We start from the raw sequence: 13,168 nt of genomic DNA, 5'->3' as shown, positions 1-13,168 counted from the left end.
CTAAAAAAAAAAAAAAAAAAAAATCACAGAGAGAAAGCCATGAGTTCCGTGCTTTGCTTTCTCCTCCTCTGGAATTCTGCTGCTCTTTGTCTACGGCCATACCACCCTGAATGCGCCCGATCTCGTCTGGAATTCTGCTGCTCTCCTTGGTATTGAAACTGTACTCCTTGGTAGGTGAACTTGGTCCTGGCTGGATTTCTTGTTGATCTTCTGGGGGAGGGGCCTGGTATAGTGATTCTCAAGTTTCTTTGCCCCAGGCGGAATTACACCGCCCTTACCAGGGGCCGGGCTGAGTAATCCGCTCAGGTTTGCTTTCCGGAGCTTTTGTTCCCTGAGCGCTTTCCCTAGAGTTCTTTCAGAAAGTGGTTGTTTTTCTGTTTCCAGAATTGCTGTTCTTCTTCTGTTAGATCTGCTGATGGATTTGTAGGTGTTTGCAATCTTTAGATAAGCTATCTAGCTGATCTCAGGCTAGCTGATGTAGTCTCAGCCTGCTACTTCTCCGCCATCTTGACTCCTCCCCCCTGGAGGTCACCTTCTTAAGAATGTCTTCTGAACTTCTTGAGGTTTAGTTCTTCTGTAAAATCAGAATAATAATACCTACATTGTAAAAATAATTTTAAGTACTTAATGAGATAATGTGAATAAAGGCTCAATGAAACCCTGGCACATCATTGGCATATTACATACACTACTGCTTTTCTTCTTTCCTCAATTAAGAGATCTAGAGAGTGATAACAGAATTTGATTATCATGATCTAACTTCTTATTTTTGTCCAGAAACTTCTTTCTGCCTCTATATTATTCAGAAACTTACCCATCAGTGGTGAATGATAGAAACTTGATTCAAACTGATCAAAGTCAAAGGAAAAGAAAGGGAAGGATTTATAACTTTACATGTCTGAAAAATTCATTGGTATACTGACCTTAGGTGCTACTGGATTCAGATATTCTGTATTGTCACAAATACCATCTCTAAGCAACTTCACTTTCTTCTCTCTGACAGATTTATTTTTGGTGAGACTCGTATTCTGCGGCGTCATTTTTGCTAGCCATCAGTAAGTGTCCAGCATTCTTTAAGATTGGGAGCTCCATTTAAAAGGAATAGCCTCTTTCTCATTATTTCTAGCCTACATTAGGAATTATTTTGGGGGGATATATTTAGGACACATGTCTATTCCTATACACACCACTGTTGCAGGGAAGCTATATATGTTAATTAGTTCAATCTGACTTATAACCTATTCTTGGAACTAGGAGTGAAGTCAGTCAAATATATATGTAGTATCTCAGGTTGGAAGAGGAATACTTTATCAAAGGATTAGTTAATTCTGGCAAGGAATATACAAGTCTTCGAGCAAAGCTAGCCATCTCTTACAATATCTGGTTGTCTTTCTTCTCCATTCCCATTCTGTCATCTCCAAACAAGTTAAATCAAGAAGTTTTCAGAAGTGTATAATTCATCAGAGCTTTAGGTCTATTGTACATGCATGTGATGTGGTTTGGAGTGTTGGCGAATAGGGCTGACAGCCAAGAAAGAATTCTTGAGATGTCTTTGGTGCAAAAAGGTGGTTTTATTAAAGCACAGGGACAGGACAATGGGCAGAAAGAGCTGTTCTGGGCTGGTGAGGAGTGACTGATTATACAAGATTTCTCTATCCTATGAGTGGTCTTTGTTCTGGGGCAGCCAGAAGTGCCTGAAGAATGTCACACATATCCCACCTGGGGGAGGGGGACTTGAGAGATGTTAGCTTGTGCTTTTGCCCTCAGTTTACATTCTGCTCCCTCATGGAACATTGTACAACAATAGCACATAATACAGGATATATTAGAAATCCAAGTGTACAGTGTTGCCATCAATGCTGTAGTAGGTTAGAAATGAAAAGGGATAAATCGCAGAGCCATCATGAATCTTTGTGAATGGAGGAGGTAGGACTTCAGCGGACTTCTTGAAGGATGGTGGTTTAGAAATGGATAGAGGAAGAGAAGACTTGGTCCATGTAATTGTATGGATGATAATAGTGATCATTAGTTTCATTTACTGTGTGTTGAGTCTATGCCAAGCGGTGCCATTATTTTAAGTGTTTTCCTTGCATTCTCTCCTATTTTGACAGTGTGTCTGCTATTATTTCTGCTTAATAGATGACAAAAATGAGACTTGAATAATTTTTTAAGTACCCCAGATTGCTAAACTATTAAATGATAAACATATTTCTAAACCAGGTGATGCAAATCCAGTCTCACTTCTCAACTACTATTTTCTTTGGCTCACAGAACACAGATTCACACATTCACTTGAATATACCTTTTTCACTGGTTCCCAACCACCTCATTTCAAACACTGTTGCTTTGAGATTGAATAAAATCTTGGTCATTGATACTTTAATTTCTCTACTCTCATTGTAATCTTGCCCAACAGTAAGAAAGACCACAAAATGATGACTTATAAAAGCTTAAAATGTCTTAGAAGACTATCTAACCCAAGTATACTTAGATTTTTTTTGTCCATAAACCTCCCTCCACTCAGGGAATACATAAAATGTAAATTCTTCATTCTCATTGTAATTCCTGAATCTGTATGGGATCATAGCACATTAAGCTTTTGTAAAATTCCTCAGTTGACTTTGATAGATTCCCAGTTTTGAGGGTTGATGATTGACCCCACCTGGTTTTCAAGACTGCCTGTATCTGGGAAGCTTTTAAGAATTCTGGTACTTCAACCTTATCTCTAGGATTCAAATTTAATTGATCTGGTGTGGGGCCAGTCACTGTTTTTGTTGGTTTGGTTTGGTTTTGCTTTCTTTCTTGTTTGCTTGTTTCATTATTTTGAAACTACTTACATAATTTAGTGTACATCCATCTAGGATTAAGAACCATTAATCTGTTTCTTTTACAGATGTAAAGGCTGAGGATAAGCAAGAGGAAAAAAAAAAAAAACAGCTCCAAGTCATAAGATTATTGGTGGGACAAACAGAATTTAAACCTGAGTTTCCTGCCTCCTTATCATGAACTCTTTGTTAAAACTCTCTTACGTCAGTAATTCCCCTGAAACCTTTCCATTTGCATTGTTCCTAAATTCATGCGGGGATAATAATTACATGATTACTGTCCCCAGTTATCAGCAGAGCTTGATTCAAGAGGGACTCTCCAGAGAGGCAACGGAAAAGCCCCTCAAAGTGTATTCCAGGCCAGGCAGTCTGTCAAAGCTGAGATTCCTTCCCACCTATTGTGCCTCCTCACTCACTCTAAAATGGCATCCCTGAAGCCTTTGTGGAGTTCTGGCTTTCCCTAGGACATAGTTTGAAATGTAGTTTCTTGAGCTCCCATGACTTTTCCCAGTTACTGTGCTAGACTTAGAAAAGTACCTCTGGGTGCCTGGGAAGTGGACAATTAAAAAAAAAATGTTTGATTTCATTGTGTTTTCTATATTTGACTTTTATGAATTCAGACTCCTGAACCAGTCTGTGGCTCTGTCCAACTTCTGAAGGGGCTTGCCCTTTGAATCTCAGTAGTCCGTGCTGTGTGCTTTGAATCTCAGTAGTCCATGCTGTGTGCTTCTCAGTTGTGAATGGAAGGAAGGAAGGAAGGTTCCTTTAAATATCACTTAAAAAAAATTCCCTTTTCCCAAGGGAAAAATTAAGAGTGATCTTGAATAAGAGAAAGAAAACCCTGTGCTGTTTACTGGATGATTAGTAGAATTTCTTTTTGCTTGCTGCTTGAGTGAGGAAGGAAAAAAAAATAGAAAGAGAGACCAAAGTGGACCTTATTATCTTTCCTTCAGCTCCTAGACTTGTTTTGAACATTTACTTCTAAAACAACTTATGTCTACCTTGGGGAGGGAGTAGCTAGAAAGCAACATGGTGATGGCAAGTTGGCAGTGAAGGATGAAGGGATGAATATATAATGCCTCATGTTCCATCAAGTATTTAATTATTAATCTTTTCCAAAAAAATATTTTAGAGGGACTGATGTGAACATGGATCACAGGGACCCACAAGAGTCAGTGTCTGGTGAAAGGAAGGTAGAATGTGAAGCTGGCATGGTGGTGGGATAAAATTAGAGCAAAAGAATACTAGTCAGGAGACTTTGATTCATTTACTGTAAGGAGTCATTTTAGGTGAGGAGTGAATTTAGACTAATTCTAAAGTTCTTCCTAGCTTTGACACTGAGTGATTTGAGGCACGCTATCTATTCCCCAAAAAACTTCTAAGTGATTCCCACATCCTCAGTGACATCAGAGTGACTACCTGAGTTGGGGCATTCAGGAGAGGTGATTAAACTTTGGCACTCTGAATAAATTTTTGTCTTTATATCCTCACATCCTTATAACCTAGTGGTATTATCTCATTTCCTAGGTAAGAAAGCCTGGCTCAGAAAAGTTTAGCCAGAGCTCATTTACGAATGGAATCACATGGTATCTGATGGTTGCCAAAGAAGAGGTGGGAGAATGGACAAAATGTAGAAAGGAGAGTGGGAGATACCGGCCTCCAGTTATGGAATAAACAAGTCATGAAAATAAAAAAGCACAACATCGGGAATAGAGTCAGTGTTATTGTAATAGTTAAATAATGGGACAGATGAGATGGTAGCTAAGCTTGTGGTGAACACAGCATAATGCAAAAACTCGTTACGTCACTAAGTTGTGTACCTAAAACTAATGTAACACTGTGTTTCAGCTATAAAAAAGAAAGAAAGAAAGGAAGGAAGGAAAATTTTGCCAGGAACCAATAATCCTGAGTATCTCCAAAATAAGTATATTCCAACAGAACAGTTGTAAAAGGAGGTATCAGAATGGAACAAAATAAAAAATTGTTCTGGACAGACCAGCAATAGTTAATGATGTTTTCAAAGAAAATAACATATAGACTCAAAATATATGTTGGCAAACAGCAGTGGAAATATGTTAATGAGGAGGGGAAAGAGATGGGGAAGTAGGATGGCTAACTTAGTGAATATTTACTTCCTGTCAGGTGTTATGGGTTATATCTCCAGGGGATCAACTCCTTTAATCTCTTCCTCACAAAAAGTCCTATGAAGGTGGTACTTTTATTAACCTCATTTTCAGGTGAAGAAACCGAGGTTGAGAACGACATAAGTGTATTGTCCAGTTTGCACAACAGATGGTGGAACTGAGTCAACCCCAAGGAATCTGACTTTGAAATGTGTATAACTTGTCGTCTCCTGTTCTATATAAAAGCATGCCTTTATTGATAATCAAGGAACCCTTCATAGAGGAAGTGGTATCACAGTTTTGTTGAAGGATGAATAAAGTTTTGTCTAGAGAAAATGGGACAAGTCTGCCACCTGAAGGAGAGGCATGAGCTAAAATATGGAAAGGTATTTTCAGGAGATGATCTTGTGGCCTTTATAGGAACAATGAGCATGTAAGTAAGGAAAAGGTATCAAAGGCTAAAATATAATTTGGACCTTGATATTAAGCAGCCTTGAATAATAGGTTAAAGTGTTTGAACATTGGGAGGTGATTGAAAGTCTATGATAAAAGCTGTGACATGTTCTGATCTGTGTTTGTTGAAGACTCTGACTGTAAGACATATAACTTCCAAACTTTCTCTACCTTTGTTCCCAGCCCAGTGTGGCTGCTGGTTAGTGCCAGTAATCTCTGTGTGAGAAATCCAAACATTGGCATGTTCTCCAGTTTGAATGGACATCTGAGGTTTTGAACTACAATTGGTATCAGTAGAGCATGCATAAAAGTTTGCTGTACCAGCCTATGATCACTAATTCATTTATAGATTCATTCACCTGTTGTTTCATGGACTTGTTCATTTATATGATTATTTGTTCATAAATATTTATTGAGCAACTTTCCTATGTCAGGTGCAAAGCTTTGTATTGGGAATTCAAAATGGAATGAAATGCAGTCCCTGCTTTCTGATGTGTCATTGTGTCATAGCAGAGATAGATACTTCAGCTAAAAATTGCAATATCATGAGTTCAGTACAGTTAGAAAAGTTTGTAAAGGGCTTAACAGGTAGAAGCAGTAATCTCTGCTTTAGTCACGTCAAAGGATATGATATGGCTGGGTAGAGTCTCAAAAAAATAGAAAGTAAGCAAGGAAGAGATATGCTCAAAACACTTGAACTAGTACTTGAATGATTTGATGATGGGAAGAAGGCAAAGGGATCAAGAAAGAGGAAGTCCTTCTAAGCAGGAGAATTAATGTATTTTTCGATACGGAGCTTTGCAACTGCCTTGCAGTTTATTCACTTATGTAACAAAAATTTTAAGAGTATTTATATAAGCCCAGACAATGCATTAGAGACTCAGTTCAATGAGATATGGCTCAACCCTCACAGCGCTTACCGAGTAGCGTGGAGACTGACTTTCGTTAAGTAATCATTCACCAGTGTAATTACCCAGGGTGATGTAATAGTACAGGAGCACAGAGCTATGAATAAGATTCCTTAGACTATGTGCAGTGTATGATACCTGGAGCAGAGGTGAAGTGGGGGGGGGGGGGATAATTCCCAAACAGGTAGAATAAGAAAACAAAACAAAACCAGAACCGAAACAAGAAACAGAAGCCAGATCATGAAGGGGCTTGGATGGCGGGCATAGAAATAGGGACTTTGTTCTATAGGCGTGGAGAATCAAAGATGAAATGTAAGCCAGCAAGAGGCATGCTTAGTTGTGCATATGTGAAATACTTCATTTTTATAACCACAGTTCAAACAACTGGTTGGAATCAGGTAAGACTGAAGACAGGGAGACTAATTAGCAGGCTGTTTCAGAAATTCTAGTAGGCAATGGAATTAGTCTCAGGCTATGAACCTGGGGAGGGAGAGATTAAAGAAGAATTATAAATATTATGGTTGTAGAGGTGGGACTTGCCGAGCAGTTTGATTTATGGCATATTTCTCAAGGTGCGACTGAGAGGTCACTTGTGTTAGAAGCTCTACCCTAGAGCAGCAAAATCAGACTCTCAGAAGCAGAGTCCTGGAGTCCGCATTTTAGTCATTCCCCTCCTGCTTCCCCACTCCAGCTGACTCTGAAAGGACATAATATTTGCTGTCTACTGTTTTAAAGGATGTGGAGAATACAGGGAAGATGACCTGTGGTTTCTGGCTGAGGGGTCACAGGATAGGGGTGTGATTGGTTCTCAGGTTTGAATATGCTCAAAGATCACTTAGGGCATTTGTTAAAATGCAGATTCCCAGGTTGCCCTACTTGGGATTCTGTTTTCATCTGGCCTGGATGTGAATCTAGGGAATCTCACGCAAAAAGGCTTATGATAGGTAATTGCAAAGCACGAGCCACCATTTGGAGAGAAATCATGCCTAATCCCATAACCCAGCTCACCTTGCCATGTTCCTTCCTTGCCCTGTTCCATCCAACCACTCCGCATTCCTCGACAATATGAGTACTAAGAAGTGAGACCCAAGTGGACAGATCATGCCACAAGGTCCTGTTTTCTCTCACTGGACTTGGAACCTTTTGTGTGCAGCAGCCAAGTACTTGTCAGTCTCACCCTAATCAGAACACAGTGCTGTGCATATAATAGACTCTTAATACAGGTGTTACACAAAATGCCAACATGGGAAAGCAATGCATGTTTGTTATACAAAATTCCAGTTAGGAGAAGCAAAGCCTCATATCAGAGAAATTATTTAAGCAGTCCACATTGATGAATATCATCAGTTGGAGCGAAAGAGATTGTCATTTCCTGTATAAACAGATGTGTTCAGGTTGACCCCTCTAATCCTAACTGAATGGGCTCAAGTACCATTATTATGGTAGCTTAGGCTGACAGCATCCTTTTAGAATCTTTTATTTTTTTTTCCTTTTTAAAGATTTTATTTATTTATCTATCTATTTCTTAATTTAGAGAGCCTGCAGTTGCAGTTCGGGGGAGGGGTAGGAGGAAACAGACAGAGAGATCTCAAGCAGTCTCGTTCTGAGTGTGGGGCCCAATGCAGGGCTCAGTCTCATGACACGGAGATCACAACCTGAGCTGAAATCAAGATTTGGAAGCTTCGACAGAGCCACCCAGGTGTCCCAATTTTTAGAACCTTCAAAATTATCATTATAATTGTTCATATAAAACACTGCTTGGCATGAAGTACTATACTAATTTAAATTTACGCCACAGTATGGCAAGACTTCCAAAGTAGGCATGATGGCTGCCTGTTAGTTAAAATAGCCTTAACATGGTACCTTTTCGGGACAAATGTAAAATTTTAAACTGCTTTTGTCAGAGGCTGCATCTATCTATTTTTTTATCCCCACCCCCACATAATTCCATAATCACATATACATACCGCTTACTTGACAGATCAGAAAATGTTTACTGGTGTGATCTATCTCTTTCATTTCCTTTTCCTGATGCTTCTAGAAGCTGCAGAATCTGTTGTTCAATTAACTAAAGGTCAGAGAGCTTTCAGCATTTTCACACTGCTCCCTCACTGTCAGTTCAGTGAGAAAGGGAAGAGCAGAAGCCTCCAAGATGGGCGAGGGCCACCAGAAGTAGTCTCTGGGGAGTGTTGTGTGGGCACATTTCTGCAAAGGCATCAAATCCCTGTGACTCACTAGGTCCTCAGGCTTGCACACATTCCCTCTAAGGTTCATAGAGAACCAGAGATGAGTAGATAAAATAGTCTAGATGCCAAAGACTTCACATTTAATCACTAAAACAGCATCAAAAGTTACCCGGAGAGTAGAAACCTCCACCGAAAAATCCAAGTTCTTGGACTGATTTTCCAACTCTGTGAATTTGGTGAGACCAGCAGCAACTGCTCCAGACCTCTGTACTCCAAGGTAATTCTCAAAGGAGTTTGTCTATTTACCTATTCATTCATTCATTTGTTTATCAGGTGGGGCTTGATGTTTTGTAAAGGGAATTATCTGCCTTTGGGATTATTTGCAATTCATTCATTTAACCAAGATGGCAAGCACCTACACATTTTTTCTGGAAATTGCCATACAGTATATATTTTAGGCTATGCAGCCATACTGTTGCTGTTGCAACTATTGAAGTACTTCCCAATGTAAAGAAACTATAGACAGGGCCACCTGGGTGGCTCAGTGGGTTAAAGCTTCTGCCTTCAGCTCAATTCATGGTCTCAGGGTCCTGGGATCGAGCCCCACATTGGGTTCTCTGCTCAGCAGGGAGCCTGCTTCCTCCTCTCTCTCTGCCTGCCTCTCTGACTACTTGTGATCTTTGTCTATCAAATAAATAAATAAAATCTTGAAAAAAAAAAAAGAAACTATAGACAGTATATAAACTAATGAGCATGGCTGTGTACCAATAAAACTTTATTTATAAAGAGAAATGACAGGCCAGATTTGACCCATGTGCTCTAGGTTACTGATTCCTGAACTAGGCTATCCTAGAATTGATGCAAATACTAGATATTTCAGAACATTCCTTGTTAAAGCTGTGAGTGTCTTGCTTAATAGCCTGGAGAGTCTTTTTACATTATAATGGAGTAAGCCTGGGGCTGAGTTTCAGCCCTGGCCTCTTGCTAATTATGACCAAGGATAATTAATTAGTTAACCTCTCTCTGGTCCTGTATCTTAACCTAGTTTTCCTTTTCCTGAACTTACAGCCTAGCAAGGAACTGCTCAAGGAATGATCCAGATACCAGGTATTTAAACCCTAGTTACCGGGTGAATAAGCAGAGACATTTAGTGAAAGTCAATGGATAATGTGTGATCACTGAGATACAAATCAGAACTACTAAAAGCTTTACTTACCGCTGATATGTACAAGATAAAATTGATGTGTCTGTTTCTCAGGAAAAGATCCTGTCTCTGTTGAAAGCACAAATCATGAGAAATACTCTTCAGCAAGCCAGGGAGCTTGAGAAAATTTAAGATTACAAATTGGCCCCGGAACTAAGCTCTTTTTTATAGTTTCAATGGGAAAGTGTAATAAGCAAAACTCTTTTATAATCATGGCACTTGTTTATTTGAAAAGGGCCTTGGCAATTATCAAAGCAATGCTTCCTGCATTAAAAAGCTGTTCCCTACCTGTCACTTTAGTGACTTTCTGGCAACTGTCCAGTCAACCTATCCATCACCAAGATCGTGCTGTCTATATTTGACTGCTCTCTGCTTTTTGGTTGATATGTGACTGAAACTAGTCCAGATGAAAAAAGCAGACACAGATTACCCAATTTGTTTATCCATCAGTCAACAAAAATTAGTTGAGTATTACACCCTGTTCTCTGAGGAATGCAGAGTTAATTGGGGAAAGGACTTAGTGTCAGAACACATGCACATAGTAATTCATGGTTGTCAAATGAAAGATATGAACACTAATTTCTAACCAAGTCTAGAGAAGGAATGGTTAACTTTGCATGTTGGTGGGAAAATTCAGAGAACACTGTAGAAAATTTATACCTCACTCTTAACTGTTGTCTTCAAGATAGGAAAGCAGGATATGGAGCATGGAAAAGAGAAAAGTACATTGAGGGTACCCAGAGAACAAATCAGTGGAAAGAGTGAAATGGGAAATAATTCTAGGAAAGTAGGCTAGGCTTTGTTGGAAAGGGCCCCAAATTGTACCATAAAAGCTGGTAGATTCTGTCCCTGCAGTGATAAAGTGGGTGATATAAATGGGTGAAAAAACTGAGAGAAAGGAAGAGAGAAAGGGAGGAAAAAAATGCAAGCAAGAAGCAAGTCATCAAGGCCCCTCTTCTCACTGATAATAAGCAGGTGCAATTCGGTTCTAAAATATTTTGTGTCCCGTGAATGCTCAGTGTTTCTCATTGTGTAATTATTCAGGAGCAAAAGATCTGCGTGCGGCTTTATGTGAAATATTGTACATTTTAAGGGTGGCAACTAATTATTTTTTAAACAGCAAGGACAAGGACAAAAACTCAAAACATTCGAGTGGCCACACATTTGTAACCTCTGGGCTATCCAGAAAGCCTGGGGAACCTTTGATGGTTTGGAGTCAGGGAAGGCCAGCACCCAGAAGGTACTGAGTGGGAGATTTGAGCCGGTGTGAGACCATCAGGGTGGTCTACAAGGGGGATGGATCATATAAATTGAGGGAGTGGGGGAAAGGAGTAGATGGGGCATAGTGCATGTTATGGAAGATAGTACAGTAAGCTTGGATCCTTCTCGCTCTTCTCAGAGAGCCAAGAGACACCCTGTGTTCTGTTTTTCCCTGTTGAAAGGACCTGCCAATGTGTTGTCCCTTGTATGACACATCCTCAGTTGACCTTTCTCGGAACTACTTTTATGTTTTAATTGCTCTACTATTATTTTATTTCCCAGTTCAACACTTTCATTCTTCCCCCAGGTAAACTTGAGTGCATGGCTGGCTGAAGGTTTTAATCTTTAAACTTGTCAAATAGGAACTCATTTTACAGCCCAGTTTTGATGTGGCTTTTTTTCCCCTCTAAATTTCAAGTTAAACAAAGATCAAAGGCTTGCAACTAAATCACTTTAGAGATAAATGAGTTATAGGAAAATTTACTTTTGATGAAGAATATTCTCCTTGCATTCTCTTATGTCATTGCTCTTTTCATCGAAGAAGGTTTCCTAATCACTACTGCCTATAATTTTCCTTTTTTACACTAATTTTTTTGTTATTCCGAAGGTTTCCAGGGCATAGTTCTTTTCAAAATTCAAGATTGTTTGTTCTGATTAAAAGAGTGTTTGCTCACTAAGATAATACTATCTCCAAAAAAGTAGAGGGCAGAATTTAAGTATCCCCACTTGTCATGTGTATGTTTTAAATGGTGTCTTCTATATATTGCCCCAAAATATATAGACTGACTTTTCTTACTTAATAATAAATACACACATATATATTCCAGTAAATATAAAATTACATTGGCATTTTTTATGGCTGCATAATATTCTATTCAGTACATATGTGCACATCTACAACATATTTATTTATCACTTTCTTAGTCGCTATTTAGATTGTTCCCAAATTTTCAGTAGTCTCAGTCAAGTAGGCATGTTTCATGTTCATTTTTATTTCCTTATCCAATAATTTCCTCAGTATATGGAATTAAAATGGTTGTATTGAAAGATAGAATTTTTAAGGACATCTGACGAATTTTTGTCATAAATTTGTGTCAGTTTTGCCTGCAGTATCATGTGGGGGGTGTGTAGGCTCCTTTCCCCTTCCCTCCAGCCATGAATATCAGCAATCTTTATAGTGTTTCAACTTCTGAGAGGTAGAATTTGTCCCTTATAGTTCTATAAAATATACTATTTGTTTTATCTCATTTTGTTATTACATATTGACCTATAAACGTCTCTGAAAACATTTGCCCTACCTACCCTGATCGATCATATATACTTCAGAAATTATTATTTCCGTTTATAATGATTATCGCTATTATGGACTCTCATCTTTATTCCTTTATAGGGCAGTCCCTTTCCAGTATTATTTTCCACCCCCCAAAAATAATTAAGAAATCATCACGTTTTTGAAATAAGTAGTTAACATGCTTCTTTATCTTCAGCACAACATGTATGGATAGCCCATTCCTTGTTAACATTTTATTTCTGCTGGGAAAAGCCTCCATATACCATACTGATAAAATACACGTTGAACAAATAAAGGCATCCAAGGTTGAGAACTGCACTGTCCAAAACAGCAACCACTAACACATGCATCTACTGAACGTTTGAATAACAGCTAGTCTGAATTGAAATATGCTATATGAAATCCACAATGATTTTGTAGACTTAGGAAAACTATCATACATATGATTTCATATTGAATTTATAATATTGTGTATATATTACATTTAATATGCTAATTAATTTCACCTGTCTTTTCTTAGTTTTATAACGTTATAACATTATAACGTTAGTCTTATAACGTGGTTACTAGAAAATTTAACATATGAGGCTCACATTTGTGACTTACATTATATTTCTCTTGGATATTGCCGTTCTAGAGATTTTTACAATGTAAATATGAAGACCATAACAGGCCAACTTGAAGTGTCCTGTCAGATGGTCTCAGATCAGAATTTGATCATTCTTTTGCAACAAGAAAGCAAGCAAAGCGCCCAAATACCATTGTCCTGCTGGCTGATGTTTGCCTTGTCTTTCATCTGAGGGAGACTTGATGAAAGAAAATAGCTTCAACCAGAATAGTTTATAGCCCCTTTGGAAAGAAGCTTAAATTGAAAAGGAAGAGATAAATTGAAACAGCTCTGACTTTGAACAACTGCTC

This window comes from Mustela nigripes, chromosome 12, assembly GCF_022355385.1.
Source record: "Mustela nigripes isolate SB6536 chromosome 12, MUSNIG.SB6536, whole genome shotgun sequence".
NCBI classification, from domain to species: Eukaryota; Metazoa; Chordata; class Mammalia; order Carnivora; family Mustelidae; genus Mustela; species Mustela nigripes.
Note: the sequence above shows the minus strand (reverse complement) of the source record.